The sequence below is a fragment of the Mandrillus leucophaeus genome, unplaced genomic scaffold (assembly GCF_000951045.1).
Source record: "Mandrillus leucophaeus isolate KB7577 unplaced genomic scaffold, Mleu.le_1.0 Scaffold4, whole genome shotgun sequence".
In the NCBI taxonomy this organism is placed as follows: Eukaryota; Metazoa; Chordata; class Mammalia; order Primates; family Cercopithecidae; genus Mandrillus; species Mandrillus leucophaeus.
The window spans coordinates 6,455,672-6,472,500 of record NW_012104253.1 but is presented as its reverse complement, the minus strand read 5'-3'; the positions used below and the strand labels follow the sequence as shown (position 1 = coordinate 6,472,500).

The 16,829-nt window shown below is 43.7% G+C and overlaps 1 long non-coding RNA gene across 1 annotated transcript in view; it reads right to left on the bottom strand.

Moving 5' to 3' along the window:
• LOC105547890 overlaps positions 1 to 12,336 on the bottom strand; it is a 19,936-nt gene extending 7,600 nt beyond the window's left edge. The window contains exons 1-2 of the long non-coding RNA XR_001007303.1: positions 12,203 to 12,336; positions 3,605 to 3,880 (exon numbers count right to left, since the gene is read on the bottom strand). This is a non-coding gene — a long non-coding RNA (uncharacterized LOC105547890). The remainder of the gene's footprint in view (positions 1 to 3,604; positions 3,881 to 12,202) is intronic.
• Between the last annotated feature and the right edge of the window lie 4,493 nt (positions 12,337 to 16,829).

Genomic DNA, 16,829 nt, shown 5'->3' with positions numbered 1-16,829 from the left:
TAAACATTGGAGGACTCCACTTCTAATAGGTGTGGAAAATACAATTCTACCCTCTCTAGATGTGGGTCCTGATAAGGCCAGAAAGCTCAGCTTTTAAAGTCATTGGTACTCTTTGGTATAATGACAACCACCATTGGACTAAGTACCAATTTTAGGGCATGTGTCTGAGGCACTATGCCAGGTACATCACATACACATTCCAGTCTCACAGCAGAGTGTGAACTGGTATCTCCATTCTACAGATAAGGAGGTTCGAGGTGTGATAGACCGTATCACATGTGAAAGTCATGTAGTTAAATCAGGAATATCTCATATCTAAGCGTTTTTTTCTGCCCACTCTATTACATTAATTTATTGTTTTTTCTCCTTTTATTTCTTTCCTTCTGGAGTACTCACACTAACCCTTCTCACATTCTGTTAGAAGCAAGGCTCATTAGAATAGGAAAGGCAATTGCCTGAACCTCACCATCTTTTGCTGGAGCTTACGGAGAGGCAGTCATGGACCTCTTGAGACCAGGAGGCCCAGGTACAGGTGATAAGAGCTCAGCTGAGACCAGAAAGGGCAGAAGGTGAGGACTAATGGACTCCCACCACCCGCCCACTGGAACCCTGGGGGCCTGGAGGCTAGGAATTGTGAGCCAGACTAAAAGAGCATTTTCGATTATCCCAGGAGAGAGGTGTTTAGACAGGACAATTAGGTCATTTAAAGTGACCACATTTTGTGTTAGAACCAAGGGAATTCCTAGTTCAGCCTGCCCTGGCTTTCTTAACCTCACTGGGTAAAGACATTGATGAGGGAAGAGAGGAGTCTCTGCACAGCCTGGTGGCTCCCATGGTGTCATCTGAGACCTCTGTGGAGGGTCTACAATCAGGGGAGGCTTGTGGGACAAGGTGCACAGAGCAGGTAAGGATTCATGGAATGTAAAACTGATGAGAGTTTTCATAATGTTAAATAGGGAAAGAAGAGGAGGGTCACAAGGTAAGAAATTGTAAGCCACAGGATGTGTAAAGGCTGCTTTGATGAGGGAAGTTTGGACCACTCTGGGTGACCCACCTGAGTGAGAAGGAGAGCTGTTGGGGTGGGGCTGGTGGAGAAAACATCACCTTGCTAAGGCCATAAAGATGGCCAGGAGTTAGCAGGGAAGAGGCACGGGGAGGGCTTTCTTGGAAAAGGGGCCGTAAGTATTGGTATAGTGACAGGTTTACATTTAAATTTAAAGAATGTCTTGATGGATTTTCAAGGTGAGCTTTTTAGGCCTTTCCACCTTCCAGTGTCTCCTGTTCCCCATTTTCCCTACAGATCAAATGACCAAATTCAAGCTGCTGTGGCATTTGACTTTCAAAGCCCAATAAATTTCATTCTTTGTTAATCTGTTTATTCGCCTCTTAGAAATGCTCTTTCCACTCCCACCCCAGTTTCACCTGGAGGTCTCACGCAGGAGTGCCTTCTCTCTGCTATGCTCTCTGACTGCTGTGACCCCTGTGCACCCAGATGGGGCCACAGTCACTCCAGGAAGTCTCCTGTGCTGGTCCCACATCTTTCTCTTCCTCTTTCAGCCTTCTCTGGATGCTAACAAAGCTGTTGATAGCTGTTGATGGTTTGGCTATGTCCCTACCCAAATCTCATCTTGAATTATAGTTCCCATAACTCCCACATATTGTGTCATGGGAGGGACCTGGTCGGAGGTAATTGAATCGTGGGGACAGTTACCCCCATGCTGTTCTCATGATAGTGATTCTCACAAGATCTGATGGTTTTTAAGGGGCTTTCCCCCCACTTCACTCATATTTCTCCTTGCTGCCACTATGTGAAGACAGATGTGTTTGCTTTTCCTATTGCCATGATTGTAAGTTTCCTGAGGCTTCCCTAGCCCTGCAGAACTGTGAGTCCATTAGACCTCTTTTCTTTATAAATCACCCAGTTTCAGGTATGTCCTTATAGTAGCGTGAGAATGGACTAATACAGCTGTGTTCTGAGTACGATTTTATCTGTTTTATGGGAGTGTGATAGCCCCAGTTCTGCTGTGTACTCTTGGAGCACAATGCTCTTGCTGTAGAATTCCTCAAATTCCCCAACAGACCCTAGACACCATGGATCTTCCCATAACACTCTATAATTAAGGGCTGGTTCCCAATGACTGACTCTTGAAAAATGCTAGAGTTTCTTCCATTAACAAAATGAAACAAACAATACCACTTAAACTTGACCATAATGTGTTTGAAATCTCATCTTCTCTTAACCAAATGTCCTCTCCTTTTTTAGTTGAACAACTTAAATTACTTAGAAGTTTATTATACAAGTTAGAAGCCTCAGGTATTAGACCTTCCTTTTTTTGATTACTAGTGGCAGTCTGATTTGTTTATATAGTGCTTCAGAATTGACAGAAATCTTCTGGCGCCATTATCAGCTTTTCTTACTCAAAGGACTGAAAGAGTATTTTCTATCCATTTGACAGATGAAGAAGCTAAGCCATGAGCGAATGAGCAAGAGTGAGCCCAATAAGCTGCAGGAGAGGAAAGGGATCCAAGTCTACTTGACAGAAAATTTTCTGCTCATTTTAAGGCACTGGTCCTTTTCTTCTTTCTGTTTTTGAGACAGAGTCTGACTCTTTCACCAAAGCTGGAGTGCAGTGGTGCAATCTTGGCTCACTGCAACCTCCGCCTCCCGGGTTCAAGCGATTCTCCTGCCTTAGCATCCCGAGTAGCTGGGATTACAGGCATGTGCCACCATGCCTGGCTAATTTTTGTATTTTTAGTAGAGAAGGAGTTTTGCCATGTTGGGCTGGTCTCAAACCCTGACCTCAGGTGATCTGCCCGCCTCGGCCTCCTAAAGTGCTAAGATTACAGGCATGAGCCACTGCACCCAGAATGGCCTTTGTCTTATAAATTCTAAAAAGCAAATATTACTGCATTTACCTAAGACCATTGACAGGGAGTCTGAAAACTCATAGACATTCATTGGAGTGCAGTGAGAGGTGGGAAAGTGTGTTGTTTTGGTGGAGTGAGGCTCAGATGCATTTCTCATTCTTTCTATTCGTGTAATCCCAGCACTGTGGGAGGCCGAGGTGGACAGATCACCTGAGGTCAGGAGTTCGAGACCAGCCTGACCAACGCAGGCAAACTCCATCTCTACTAAAAATACAAAAATTAGCTGGATGTGGTGGTGCGTTCCTGTAGTCCTGGCTACTCGGGAGGCTGAGGTAGGAGAATCGCTTGAACCTGGGAGACGGAGGTTGCGGTGAGCCGAGATTGCACCTCTGCACTCCAGCCTGTGCAACATAGTGAGACTCATCTGAAAAAAGAAGAAGAAGAAGGAGGAGGAGGAGAAGAAGAAGAAGAAGAGGAGGAGGAAGAGGAGGAAGGAAGGAAAAGAAAAATTGTGTTGGAAAATATTGTGTTTCCTTCAAATTCAGATTAAGGGTGTTGCAAAAAGCAGTTTAGGAAGGAAAAGGTGGGGAGCAGAGCCTTCGGTAATATTTTAAATCAAAGGGATTGGCTATAAAATGTGGAGACCAAAATAATTACTGAGAACACAATGCTTTCACATAAAATAAAAACTTGGGGAGAAGACTCCAGATAAGAAAGACTAACAGTTGGCACTTACATTTCAGTGTTATTTACCAGCAGGAAAGGATGATTTTGAGTGATTGAGCGGAATGTGCTGAGCTGGAGGTGAGTTTAATATGGCTGCAAAGCTCGGTACTGTCCTGGTCATTGTGCCTTCCGGGAGAGGGAGAATGACTGTGAGTTCCTGAGCCCAAAGGTGATCTTTTCTTGCTTTGTAGTTCTGAGGAGATTGCACTTGGACGAAGTTGTAGAAATTTGGGCTGTGTGGTATGAGATGCATGCATGCAGACTAAAAGGCATTCAGCCAAGGGATCTAAAAATAATTAAAAGAAGAGTGAGATTACCTCTCATGGATGGACACAAAGACCAACTGTATGTATTTACCCTAAATGACAACAGAAGGAAACCAGAAAGATAATTGAAGGATTGTGAAGATCAAAGGGCTAAAGGATTTGCTCTCTCAGGCACAAGGGTCTAGAATTGCAAAAAAAAAAAAAAAAAAAGAAAAAAATGCATGATGCTAACATGTAGTTTGCCTGGCAGAAAACCTTAAACAAAAACATAGGGGAATTAATTCCCTTGGAAGAACTCAGATTTGGGGGAGGGGTGATTCAAAATCTACTCTCATAAACCGTCAAAAGTACATTGGGAAGACAGGAACTATGTGCAATCAATGAAAGAATAGTTTAGTGGATCTGCTAGGACAGTTCATCATTGACTACTATGGCACTGTGACATAAAATAGGAAGCCCCAGTTGTGTTGATCAATTACGTGTGCATTCGACAAGCAGAGCCTTGGGCATAGAACAGGACCCCTACGTTTCTTACAGCCATGATAGAATGTAGAGTATCTCTTTGAAACAAGCCCCTACATAAGCCTCAAAAAGAAGCAAGTACAATTCAGAAGATGTGAACTCAGGGATATCCAAGAAAAGAGGATGAAAAATTAGACTGATGGGGAAAGAGACTGGTATACCGTTTTTTGAAGCCAAGTACTGCTAAGTTAATCCTGTAGTTGATCTCAGTAAAAAGGAGGACATTAATAATCTGCCCCAAAATACATATTTCAGTGTATTTGATGGAAGGTAAAGACTTAGAGAGAGAAGAGCCCTTTGCAAAGACTAAGAATAGTTCAATATGGCTGCAAGGCTCAGAGGTGCAAGGTATAGACTACAAGCTATTTAGAAACCAGACCAAAATCTCTATGATTCATGCAGAGTTTTCTGAGAATTACCTCAAGTCAGCAAGGGGGATCATTGGGAAATCACACATATAAAAATGGCACAATAAAGTTCGTGTTTTGATCATCCTGTAAAGATCTGTAAAGATTGTCCTGGCCCTGCAATAGTGAATAGATAGGAAGAGTGAAATAATAGAGGTAGGAGATAAATTAGGAGTTTGTTGTAGAAGTCCAGAAAAAAAGATAATGAGGCCTAGACTGAGAGAATGGTGGAAAACAGTAGTGGGTTGGAGAGATTGAAAAAGAAAAAAAGAAAACTATTGAAAAGATAGAATCCATAGGCCTTGTTTCTTAATGAGATAGGTGGGTCAGTGTTGAGGAAGGACAGGTAAAGACATCTAGATTTCTCAGTTGGGCATCAAGTATGTGGTAATACCATGAATCAGGGGACACTGACAATGGAGTAAAGATGTGTGGAGGAAGATGTTATAGGGAAGCTAAAGTAAAGTCAACTTGAACATACTGGTTTTTTGTTTGTTTGTTTGTTTCTTTGTTTGTTTCTTTGTTTTGAGATGGAGTCTTGTTCTGTCACCCCGACTGGAGTGTAGTGGCAGGATCTCAGCTCACTGCAACCTCCCCGCCTCCTGGGTTCAAGCCATTCTCCTGCCTCAGCCTCCTGAGTAGCTGGGATTACAGACATCTGCCACCACACCCAGCTAATTTTTGTATTTTCAGTAAAGATGGGGTTTCACCATGTTGGCCAAGCTAGTCTTGAACTCCTCTACCTCAAGTGATCCACCTGCCTAGGCCTCCCAAAGTGATAGGATTACAGGCGTGAGCCACCATGCCCAGCCAAAGATATTAGTTTGAAGGCTCTGTGATATATCCAAGTCTCAAGACAGACATTACATATATGAATGCAAAGGTCTGGGGTCTATGGAGAATCAGGGCTGGGAATGCAGCCCCAGAGTCATCACCATGAGTGGTTAATGCAGTCTGGGAAGCAGAGAGATCCCAGGAGATAATGTAAATGAGATAATATGAAATTATTTATAATATTTTAAATGGCCTATGGCAAACCTTGAGGAACATCAACATCTAATGACTAGTAGAGAAAGACAATCCTGGAAAGGTTAATAAAAAGAACACTGAAAGAGGCAAAAAAAGAAACCCAGATCTAGGGGCCATTAAGGAAGTCCCAGGCAGGACCCAGGAACATTCTTCAGGATAATGGCATGGCTCAGGGCACAAGTACTAAGACTCTATTATGGGTTCAGCTTTTTTGATACAGATACGAGTAAGAGTAACATGCCTGGCCTAAGTGCCCAGAGAAGCCAGGAGGATTTAGAAAAAGAAACTAGGATTATGTCTTGAAGGCTGAACAGGAATTTTCTGGGAAAGGAGTAGTCATGCCAAGCATGAGGACCTGAATATACAAAGTCCAAGTCATGGCCCAACATGATGTGGTTGAAGAACAAGAAGCAATTCCATGTTGCAGGTTCAGTGGGTTTGTGGTGGAAGGGTGCCTGGGAGGATATGGGCACATGGGGATTTGGAGTGGAATGGAAGGCTGTGCTAAGAAGCTTGAGTCTTGTCTTACCAAATGTGTGGACCCTTAGAGCTTTACAAGAAGATAAGGAGCATGTTTCATCCTAGTTCAGAAGATGTCTTTAGTACTGATAGCCCTAGAGACTAAAGAACTGTGTGGAGAGGAGACATATTTAGGAAAGAGACTGGATATGCTTTGGATATTAATGCAGGGAATTCAGGGGTGGGTATTCTGGGGCTTGTCTTGAGCAAGAGGGAGGACGATTCTGTTTTTCCAGGAAGAAAAGAGGAGGACAGTTTTAGAGTCCAGCAAGGGATAGTTGAGTTACAATATACCTAGTCCTGATCATTGTTGCCTATTATTTCCATAACAAACAAAAGCAAAAACAAAACCAGAAGCAGTGGACAGCAGCATTGGCTAGTGTCGGGAATTTGAGAGGAAATGAAGGGCTAACCAAATCTCGGCGATGAATTCTTTTTGACTTTCTGGAGCTGAATCAGAGACCATGATCATAGACCATGGCACAACCTCTGATAGCATCCTGTCTTTCAGAGTCTTTGGTAGGGAGGGCAGCAGCCTTCTGCCGAACATCTCCTCTGTTCTAAGACCTTAACCCACATGATCTAATCAACGCTAATGCCAACACTATGAAGTCACCCTTAGGAAGCTTGCCTTTCCCTGGGTCAGACTTTAAAAGTGGCTGAGTTCAATTTCTAGCCCAGCTGATTCTGATTCCCAAGGGACTTTTTCCTTCTTTATATCCCTTTATCCATTGATCACACTGTCCGGCATTATCTGGCATCACCCTGGTGAAACAGTTGGCTGACCTTACTACTCCTGACTCCTTAGCTTGCTGAATTGCTATGGACCAAAAGTGAGACTAAAAGTGAGTTAGGTGGGGCAGAAGCAATCAGGATTTGCATTATCAGTATGGTGGTTCTTGTTGACATTGCTGAAAACCCCATCAGGTGAAGGGCAGAGGAGGCTGTGTCTAATTACGTTTTATTTTTATCAATGAATAAGTGCTTCTTTTTCTAGAAGCCCCCATTAAAAGCCAATGAAAAAGGATCAGTTGGGACAGAGTCCCCAGACACTCTTCACTTCCCATCCCCCATACACATTCAGTGCTTCCTAAATGAAACATGGCATGTGATATTCTTCTCTCAATTATCCAGTTGACAAGGCAGTCATGTCCCTGGAAGGGTCATGACCAGGACAGAATACCATACATGGATTTCCTAAATCCTCTCTGCTTGGGGGTTGGCAGCCTCCTTTTCACTGCTGTGATGGAAACGGATGAATAAATGAGCTAGAAACTATGGACCATCAAAGAAGCTGTCATGACTTGATGATGACTGAACCATTTCTCAGATGAAGAAAATGAGGCATGAGAGTTAAAAGTTAATGTGTTAAAGATCACATCTCAATCTTCGTCTCCCTAGAAGAATATGTATATTTCTGGGTAACTGTTTACACATTCCTCTCCTCCATGTGCTGTGAACAATTGGCAGAAAAGGTCTGTCTTCCAACTTTGGATCCCAACGCTTCATAGTGTTGGCACACATAGACTGAATACGAGCTCACAGCTACACGTGCTGCTGAATGAGAGGCTATTGTTTGTCAGGCATTTTACTGCTCCTGGCATTTGAGTAATGATGTTAATCACTTTTATCTAGTTCCGTCTCCAGTTTCATGTTACATTTGTTGTTCATTTTAATCCTCTCTTCCTTGTGAAGAAGACAGTATTATTGTCACCATTTTTGCAAGTGTTGTAACTAGGAACCTAAGAGTTTAAAATCTGCCTTAGTTCACGAGGCTCCTAAGTGGTAGATGAGAACTTGAACCCCAAACTTCAGATTTTGAATCTTAAATGGATGTGTACAGCTACTGAGACGAATAGGACCCCATCTGCACCCTCAGGAAGATTCTAGTCTCAGAAAAGTGGTCTCAGAAAATAAACTGAGGAATGTGCACTCCACTCTTTTGTTGACAGGGGTCTGCCCGTGGGTCCAGTCTATGGGTTTGCAGTTCTGAATGGGAACAAGGTCCTGCTTGGGGGAGGAAAAGCAAATAGACAGGGCTGAGAACTGGTTCAGTCATCGTCAATGTCATGACTGCTTCTTTGATGGTCCACAGTTTCTAGCTTGTTTATTCATCTCTTTTCATCACTGTACTAAAATTGAGTCTGTCAACTCCAACCAGAGAGGGTTCAGGAGATCTGTGCACAGTATTCTGTCCTGGCCATGACCCCACCAGGGAGCAGGCAGGAATTAAGTGATGAAAAATGCTGGTATGAAATATTTCCGTAATTGCTTTCTGGAAAACAACAAGCTTAATTCCCAGTAAAACAGCATTAGAATTTTCCAGGCCCTCTGATGGGGAAAATAAAATGCCCTTCCTAGAAATTTCTCATGCTCTGTGGTTTCTGTGAGATGATGAAGACTCTGTAGAGGACAATGTGGTGATAAGATTTTGGAATCTATGCTCATTGCCCTGTTTCATCAAATGTATGCGGGACTCTTATTAAACAGACAAAAAAACTCCAAAGCCCAGGCTGATACGTATTTTAAAAATCTCTATGAGAATGAAAAATGACCCTAGAGTCACTCAGCTTGAGTTCCATCCTGTCCCTTAATAGCTAGGAATCGCTGAGTACGTTACTTAAGGTAGAAAGCTCTGATTTTGTTGTCTGTAAAAATGAGACTAATACTAGAATTTTCCTCATAGATCTGTCAGTACCTTTTAATAAGTTATTCCAGATTAAACACTTAGTCTTGTGCCTGGTACAGTACATGTTGGCAATGATCTTAACACTTTTACTGTTTCTCTTGTTCTCTAAGCTGATATGTTGAGACTGAGCTGTTTTACTTCAATGACCCTTTCTTCTGTGCCATCACTTCCTTTCTGAATTCACTGAATTATTCTAAGTACAGAATGTCCTCACAAGGTAGTTTTGTGGACCCACAAAGCCCTATGATGGCTCCAGAGTCATGTCTTGTGCTGGATAAATGTCTATGGCCCTGAACTTTGAGGGGGGAGGATTGGTGAGTTGAGTCAATACGTGTTGAACTGTACAGCGAGAAGACTCAACTCCCTTCTTGTGATCATTGAAATCATTTCAATCCATTTCCTTCTTGGTTGGACAGAAACATGTTTTCAGTAGTGAGCAAACCTTGAGGGAATCCACTGACCTGAACACTCATGTAATGCATGAAGCCAATGGACAAAAAATGACATTCATCTTCAGTTAACAATGGCATTTTCTTCAGCGGCACCTGAACTCAGGGGTGGTGAGGGACACTGTTGGTGCAGCCACTGTGCCACCGGCAGACACATGACCTTTGCTGTATCTAACTATAATTGGATCTATGGTGAAATAAAATAAGAACCAACACAAGTTTTGACACTAAGATAATAAATTATAAATCATGGAAGTCTACGCCACCAAGGATCTTGTAAACAACAGGCTGGTCTCTTAGCAACAGACCAAGGAGAGCAGGTTGTTGATAGGAATGGAGCAGTGATTACTGCAGTTTTGCAGTGATTACTACCAAAGACCAGGAACTACATTTCAACACCTGCCCAAGGCCCCATCTCTGCCCAGCCCTTCTTTGTCCAGTGGCCAGTGCCCCTTTCCCAGTGACCCAGGTGATCAAATCCCATGGAGGAGACAAAAAAGATGTGGATTGAGGGACAGAGGTGGGCTGAGGATACCCTGTGGGAACATGAGGGAATTAGAGAGGGGGCAGGAGAAATAAATACATTCTTATTTGATATTGTTTGAGATTAGGACTCTAAACAGGGGACTCTGCTTTTCTCTGCCCCCAACTCCCTTTGGTTTTAAAAATCTCACTGAGAGTGGTTGTCATGAAGGAATTTAGACAAGACTTTGACAAGGTGCCAAAATGGTTTATTTTAAAATGTTGTTCCCGAAAGCACCGGAATATTAAGTTGGAGCAAATGTTGCTTGGAAGAGCGAAGGGGTTGTGGTCACACAGACTTGGAAGAAGGGTGATGGGGATTAAGGTGCTTGTGACCTGGAACTAACAAAGGCAGGTGGACCGAAGGACTCAGTCACCAGGAAGCTTTTTTTTTTTTTTACAAATACATGGGTAAGAGAGAGTGTGTGTGAGTGTGGGTGTGGGTGAGTGTATGTTAGTGTTTCTCAACTGTGGGGCATTTTCAGAGTTGGGGTGCAGAGGGAGGTTTTCTTTAATTAATTAGATGTTTACCTCCAGCATCATCCCTCAGTGGTTTACACAATCATCTGCCCACATGTTAGGAGTGAGATTCAAGAAAGCCTCTTGGAGTGAAATTTTCCTGGAAATATCCTGATTCTTAGCAGCACACGCCCTCTCCCTCTTTCTGTGGTAGAAACAGCCAGTTCTGCATTATTCCAAACCACAAAGCAAGCGACATGCCATCCCAACTTAGGATCTGAAGGAAATATCAGCCCCTAATTGCACAGGGGCCACACAGCCTGCATCTCGCTTCATCGTCCTGCCTGCATGCATTTTATTGTTTCATAATAAAAGTGGCTGGCTAAATTATGACTACTTATGATTTATTTGGCATGTCATTTTAGACTTTTCATATGTATAAATTTGCCATTCGAAAAGAAGGAGAAAATTCACTGCTATTCCCCAAGGCCTCGTTTTTGGGGGGCTCCTCTAATATCATGAACAGAGACTTTGTGACGTTCGAAGTGATTAGCTCCTATCCACAGGTTTTGGAACATATCTGTGTTCACAAGCAGTCTGCCGGGGTGAAATTCTATCTGGAATAGTGTCCTAACCCCATCGGAGAGAGGCTCTGGATTTGTAAAACATCTGTTAAGGACCCCTGGGTATGAGCCCCCTACAAACATGTCTGCGGCACCCACAGCTATGCTGCAATGAAGGCCCCATTGCTCCACTGCACAGATGAGGTTGCAAAGGCCCAGCAATGTCAGCCAACTTCCCCAAGCTTAATGCCAGGGCCTGCTTCCACTCCAGGACGAAGTGGCTTCAAAGTCCATACGTTCCCCACCATGGTGGCCTGCCCTGGGGAAGGTCACGGCCAAGAAGGCTCCAGGGCCGTCTTGCAGCTGCTGCCTCTTCTTCTTTTAATTACGAAAGAAATGAATCATCATGAAAAATTAACAATTCACAAGATATAAAGTTAAAAGGCAAAGTGCCCCCTCATCCTCTCTCTCAGCCCCTCAAGTATATTAGAAGATCTTTTTAGAGTTGAATTTTCACTCTGCAGGAGGGCGTTCTGTATACAAAGAATATGACCCTTTCTTCCTCTTTAATTTGCTTATAGCTGGTACATTTTGAGAAAATAAAAAGTGACCCATGCCTTTGATGTTTTTTATTTTCCCTTATTTTTGTCAACATATCGTGGAGAATGCTGAATTCTTTGAATTGTTTTCCCCTTTTTTCCCTCTGAGAGCAAATCACCAAGATGTACTTTTCCAGAGCCTAACATCCTTGAATTCACAAAAGTTCCAGTCTGGAGTCATAATGTGGAACGGAAGCAGTGCTAGTCAGTTCTGATCTTGGCAACATGAATTCTCCCCTTTCCCCAGGGAGACTCAGAAACCTGCATTTTCACAAGATTCCCCAAGTGACATGTGTGCACGACAGGGTTTGAGAAACCCCGCGCCGGACTCAGCTGCTTCAGAGAGAAGATGCAGAACAATTGCCAAGCTATCAAGGAAAGCTCAGACTGACAGCAGAGAACTCAATAGAAATACCCCATCCGACTCTTGTCACTCAGGCCCTAACTACTGCAAGAGAGTGGAGAACTGTTTCTCCCCTGAAAAGACTGGATTTCGACTAAATGAAAGCAAAACTCTGGGGACAATTTCCCAGCGAGTAGCTTGAAGCCCTACCCGGTCACCAAATTGGCCTAGCTGGTCCTACCTGCATTTGGTAAGAGCTGGGGATTGGGACCAAGCAGAGAGCAAGACCGAGCTGGTTTCCTCTCCGGTTTCCTCCGGGGCGGCTGGGTCCCAGGTCCTGCCCCCGCCTCGCCCTGTGCAAGCTGGGTGCAGCGCAGCCCCTCCGGCTCTCGCCCCAGAATGCCGTGCGCAGGCTGGCAGCAGTTCAGCTGAGGACTAAACGCTTGGCTCAAGTTCAACACGGCTGCCAAGATTTGGCAACCAGAGAGTTGCAGGGAAGCAGCAGGCTGCTAAACCCTTTCACATTTTTAATTAGATCCACACACCCATGTCTTTGAGCTATCATAAATATACAGATGACATAGAGAGTATTATTCGGGGTTAAAAAAAAAAAAAAAGGAAGCAAACTCTACTAAGGTACAGCTTACCTTATTGAAATAATTTCCCTATCACTAGTTTGAGGGCTGAGGAGGAAAAACAGAAGGTAGTGATATTTGCTTAAGTAGAACCACGTCTGACGAGGGAATCTACCCAGGATCTGGAAAACACAGGTCTCGGCTGCCTTGCTGTCATCCTGGGCTTCGAGAATATCACCAGAAGAGGGCATTCTTGGCGCCGGCTCAGCCCTGTGCAGCCCGGAACTGGCAGGGAGCAGTGCTGGAGGAGTCATCCCTCAGGCCACTCCCACCTCCCGTTCTTAAGGATAGCTTTAACATCGCCACGGAGCAGCGAGGTTGCCTCCTTCGCCCTAAATGCAGCAACTTTTGTATTCCATGTTGCTTTACTATTTTTCTCGTTTTATTTCCTTCCCTGGATTGTTTTTCGGTATCTTCCCCTGGAAAACAATTGCCGACGCTTGTAAATTTTTCTAAGTCCTGTGCCACAATATGCTCAGCTTCTTTCCCTCAGAACCAGCCTTTCCCCTGCACTCAGCCCCTGGGCGATTCTCCCTCTGGGGAGGAAAGAAGATTCAACTCTTGATTCAAATACTACCGGGTTTCACTTTGGTTTCGCTGTGTGGCTTTGGACATAGGATTTCAAAGCCTTCACGTTGGTTCCTTCATCTGAAAGATCCCAAAGCAGTTCTGGCCTCACAGAGTGGCTCCGGGGTTTAAATCGTATGTACAAGGCTCATAACACAGTCAGCACCCAATACTTAATATTTGATAGAACATGTGCCTTGTAGACAGTCAGCTAACAAACAACTACCAAAACAACAGTGTTAGTTCTTAGTCTTCTTCTTCCCTGACCTGCTTCTCCTCTTGTTTGTGACAAAGACCACCCACGCTTCTCAGACAACTAACCCTAGTCTGATCAACTTGCCGTAAGATAAGAGTGAGCCCATGCATTGGTGTGCATGCTCTTAATTTTAAAGACATGTTAAAAAGGAAATGAAACACTTGAAATGCAGGAAAGAAGTGCCTCTGGTTGTCCTATCCTAGAGCACAAAGTTTATAAATAGAACCATCACAAACATCAAACATGAGCTGTGCTAAGACATCAAACACACACACACACGCACACACACACACGCACATGTTTGTGTCCTTGGCTTATGGTGAACTTTTTGCACACCTTCCAGTTGCCCCTGCAGAAAACCAGAGCTTGTAGTGGACACTTGGCAGCATTTGGTCTTTTCCCCATCCTTCCTTCATTTATTTTTTTTTCACATATGACTTGAAAATAGAGCATGTTTTACTGTGGCAAAATTCCCTCTGTACTTGACCTGCAAACAGGACAGTCAGGCTAACTGGGATGACCTGGTCCAATGAAATGGACTGGAGACAATTCTATTCCCATTATGCATCTTTCAGCAGATTGAGAGGGTGAGGACAAACAGAGGTTGGTGGGCCTTGACATCCTCATCTTTTCCTGTAGTCTCTTTTGCTCCCTGAGACCTCACTTTCTTCCCCAACCCACTGGCACAGGGAATTTCCTTTCACTAGAAGAAGAAATGATACAAGCTTCTTATGCATGTGCGTACACACACACACACACACACACACACACACACACACACACCCCTATTCGTGCTCACAGACACTGAAACAGGACCCTTACGCCAGGACTGTTCCACCTGGAATAGAGAGAGCAGCGATGGCTCCCACAGCCATGAAGTCCCAGGTTGAGTCCCACTTGCCTCTGTGGTCCTGATCAGGCTCCGACAGGGAGCGCACTGCTGCTCATGATGAGTTATTTATACGGGAGAAAGCAGCAAATTTCTATGAGAGTAAAGTAAGGTATAATCCGTGTCATGCTTTCCTGGAGCAAAAAGGGTCATGCTGAAGCCAGTCCCATTCTCTGAGCTATTGAGAGCTGCCCCTACATGTCCTTCCCACAGATGCATTGAAGGAAACGGGCCCTGTGACACCCTGACCCTTTCTGCACTTTATGTAGGGTGAAGGAGGTGGACTGGGAATGAATACATCCACTTCATGTATTTAAGGGCCATTCTCTGATAGTGCTCTGAGACTTCCTGGGAAATATTATTAACTCAGGACTGACAGGTATTAGTCTGCTTGAGCTGCTATAATAGAATACCACAGACTGGGTGACTTAAATCCCAGAAATGTATTTTCTCAGTGTTCTGGAGGCTGACAAGTCCAAGATCATTTCTGGCTGGCTTGGTTTCTACTGAGGGCTCACCTCTTGTCTTGTGGACAGCCACATGGCCCTCCCTTGGTGTGTGTGCCTGGGGAAATAACATTCTGGTGTCTCTAATAAAGACACTCATTCTATCATATCAGGACTCTACTTTTATGACCTCAGTCAGTCTTACTTCCTTCGAGCCCCCATCTCCAAATAGGGCCATACTGGGGTTTAGAGCTTCAGTATATATATTTGGAGGGATAGAAATTGTCAATCCATAATAAAAGCATTTTCGTACTTTTGTGCATTTTGTACTTTTGGAAGGAGATGGAGTCAGATGGAAATTCTACTCACTCCACCACCCCCTAGCTGTGTGGCCTTGTATAAATCTACTAATCACTCTGAGTCTTATTTTCCGCTTTTCAGAAATGGCGGTTAAAAATGCTTTCCCTAGAGTGTGATTGTGAATAATAGGTTAGGTAACGTACACACAGTGCCTGGCCAAGGGAGGCACTCAAAAAATGCAACAGTCATAGTGGTAGTTGATACCATTATTTATTATTTGATATTATTATTTGTTAAACCACCCAGGTCGTGTTGCCTGAAACACTGGCTTAGAGCTTTGCGTCCCAAACGTTCTCTGTGCTGCTGTTTGCATCTCTTTATCACCGATACTGACATGAGTCAATGAAGCACATGAGGAGTGTGACCATCTATAATAATATCTTCCATGGGGTCCAGAGGAAGCAAATATGCTCACTTCCAGAGAAGTGACTATAAATATTCATATCACTTTACATTTAGGGCATTTTGCAATAGTTGTTGATACCATTATGCATTTAACATAGTCATGACCATTAGATTTGGAACTCTTGGTTAAAGCAAAAGTCCTGCAAGAAAACATAAATGTAGCTACATTACACTTGGGGAGTTTAACGTTGAGGGAGCCAAGGATTGGAATTATGCAGTTTCAAAGGCCATACTCTGAGCTTCACAATCCTGCCTGAGTCAGCAATTGCAACAATAATGCTGTATAACAAATCATCCCAGCTCAAATGCTTGAAACACTAAGTATTTCTTCTCATGCTCATTGGTTTCTAGATTTACTGTGGTTCTGTTGAGCTAGACATGGCTCCGCTGATCAGATCTGCTGCAGGTTGCGTGTCTCCTGAGTACGGTTTTAAGCTATAGATTGGGTTCTCATCCACTTGATGTGTGTTTGTTCTGGGATCCTAGCTTAAGGGGTGACAGCTACCTCAGGCACATTATAGCCTAAATGCAGAGAAAAACAAGCACATCTAAGGTCTCTGATTACATCGTGTCCACAGGCACTCCAGTGGTTAGGTCAAGCCACATGGCCAAGCCCAACCTCAGGAAGTAGGGAAGGAAATTCTGCACGGTAGTATTGTGGATGAGGGGAATGAGGTTTAGCTGAAAAATAATCCAAACTATTGAGTACCCTGCAAACAACAGCATACAGAAAACTAGAATAGCAGCAACCACTATACCTTCTTTATCAGCAGAAGGCTAATTCCCTTTAAGTCATTTCTAGTGGTTGACAGCCAGCATCCATTCTGATTGGTCAAGTGTCAGTTTTGCTTGGTAGTGCCCTAAACTTAATGGCTTTAAAATATCTTGACTATCACCCTGGATTGTCAGTATCTACAATGATACCAGCAAACACCAACTTTCTAGGGCCAGCGACACCAGCACCAATGAACTTCCATTCAGAACCCCCAAAATTCTCAGGACAGGGTCCTAGCACTGCTGAAATTGTGATGTGGATACAAGTTTCAGGGTGAAGGAGCTAGGAGTTTAAATAATATCTCTGATGTTTCCCAAAAGTGTGACCCTAGGCAATGACGTGGCCTCCTGAATCTCAGGTCTTCAGTGGGGATGCTTGTGGTGCTGCTGTGAACAGTAAACTACTGGATGCATGGAAATCAGCCAACACAGGGCCTATAATTTACAGTATGCACCCACTAAATGGTCACTCTCTTCTTGCTTTACCATTAGCTTGAATCTTATGGAATTGGCAGAAATAACCAAGGGTTGGCAAT